We start from the raw sequence: 2,428 nt of genomic DNA, 5'->3' as shown, positions 1-2,428 counted from the left end.
CTTTACATGACAAGGCCCAAACTTATTGTGGAGCATTCTGTATAAAGGAGGTACAGACTCTGTAAAGCAGAAGTTTGTCCGAGCTTCCTAGAGCTACTTCCAATTAGCAACATGCTAACCATTAGCCGCTAACATGGTTGTGCTCAGGATCACCGGGTGATTGTACTCTGTCAGTTTGGTCCAAATCCTGTACTGGGAAGTGCCTCAAATAGGGGTGCCAATACTTAATGTCACCAAACGTGACCAAATTTCATGGGTCAGATTGGCCTCCTTTAGCAACTCAGCCTCATCATATCTGGGCCCAGAACTCAACATTTGACCAAAATGGTCAGTAGCGCCATTTCCCACAGGTGGGTGGTGCTGTATTGGCCAATTGGGTCGTGTCTGGGCATCATGCCAGGTCCTGTTGGAAGCAAAGGCCCAATAGGAAAGCATGTGAAATCCAAAATGGGACATAAAAATGACACATAGCTGAAAGTCACTTGAAAATTTTAAAATGTCAAGAGGAAGTGACTGTGCGAATTTCAGATTCCTACATTAATCACAGCAACTGCGGTGAGCGTCGAAAGTTGCCATTCTATCTCAATTGAGCCTCTCCCTCTGGCCCTCAGAGTTCCGTCGTCATGGAAACTCACTGACACACCTGCAGCTGCCCGTCTACAGACGTGCAGACACTTTGCTCAAAATATGTCCCATTGGGTTATAATGGAGAACTTTGCCTCGCACAACGCTCCATATCTCCTGATCCGTAAATGGTAGAGACGTAATCTTTTCTGCGTTTATTTCTTAACGGATAGGGGAAGAAGACTTGGTATCGGTTTTTGCAGGAAATATTTTAATAAAGGCGTAAAAAATTATGATCTAAAGGGGATTTTTAAGGACTTTCCAAAATCCTCTAAAAACGGTCCCGAACAAATCGCTCTAGCTGAAAAAGTATAAGAGATATCAAATTAATTCTTTCACTGTGAGTATCAGCAAGCTTTTGAGGACTATGTTGCTCATTTTTATGTTTGTACAAAAATCAGTGTAGGCACAGCGACGATGTAAAAAAGTGGATCATGTGGAAAAATGCAGCTCTAAAGCATTTTCAGGATTTTGCACATTCGCTACTCCCGAACAAATTGTTCCTGCGGAAAAACCGTAACAGTTATCCACATAATTCCTTTTTTGTGAGTGCCAGAAGGGCTGGGACATTCATATGAGAAAGTCTCATGCCTGTACATCAAACGGTTTAGGAGTAGCAACGATGCGAAAACGTGTGATGTTTTGGATTTTCAGACGTCATTTTTCAAAACCGCTCCATAGGAAATGAATGGGGGAGGTTTCGGGTTTGTGTCGCTCTGAGGTGATTTGCGAAAAATCTATAAATGAAGGTTACAATTCCTGAATCCAGACAAAAATTCCTACGTTTTGATGTATAATTTATGTGGATAGGTTGAAAATTGAGCGAGTGAGAAGAAGTTGTTCGGAGAAGAATTTGTTGAATTTCTAGAGTGCGCACTCTACCAACTGCCACTTGACGACCATAGCAACGCATGTTATTTGCTGAATTTCTTGAAAAGCCAAAATTATTTTAAGGAGGTACTATATGAAAATGGTAAAAGATATGAAAAAGCTGAAATATATCATAATAGCTGAAAGATATCACTACATTTTAAAAGTTGAATGACGTTTCTAGCTGAAAGTAGGCTGAAGCAGTAAGCTGTCAAAAAGCAGCTGAAATGAGCGGAATTTTTGTGAATTACATTCATTTCCTATGGGAGAAAAAAAGCTGAAAATTTGCAGAAAAAGCTGAATATTTTAAAAAGTTGAAGAGTTAAAAGTACAAAAAGACATAGCCATCCATTCCAGAAGAAGCTGAATAGTTTAAAAGTTGAATGGTTGAAATCGGAGAAAAATTGTAGGAGGAGAAGCGAATCAAACTTTAAACAGTAAAAACGCATTTGGAAGAATAACCTATAAGAAGAACTAGAAAAAGCTGTTCCTACGCAACAGCGAGTCAGAATGCTAATCTGCAAAAAACATTGAAATCAGATTTGAAGAATTTGAAAAAATTTAAAAATTTGAAGAATTTGAAAAAGTTTGAAGAATTGAAACAAATAGAAGAATTTGAAAGAATTTGAAGAATTTGAAAAAGTTTGAAGAATTGAAACAAATAGAAGAATTAGAAAAAATTTGAAGAATTTGAAAATTTTGAAGAATTTAAAACATTTGAAGAAATTTGAAACATTTGAAAATTTTGAAGAAATTTGAAGAATTTAAAAATTTTGAAGAATTTGAAAAATTTGAAGGAATTTGAAAAATTTGAAGAAATTTGAAAAATTTGAAGAAATTTGAAGAATTTGAAAAATTGGAAGAATTTGAAACATTTGAAGAAATTTGAAAAAATTGAAGAAATTTGGAGAATTTGAAAAAAATTGAAGGAATT

The sequence above is a fragment of the Fundulus heteroclitus genome, unplaced genomic scaffold (assembly GCF_011125445.2).
Source record: "Fundulus heteroclitus isolate FHET01 unplaced genomic scaffold, MU-UCD_Fhet_4.1 scaffold_59, whole genome shotgun sequence".
Taxonomy (NCBI): domain Eukaryota; kingdom Metazoa; phylum Chordata; class Actinopteri; order Cyprinodontiformes; family Fundulidae; genus Fundulus; species Fundulus heteroclitus.
Note: the sequence above shows the minus strand (reverse complement) of the source record.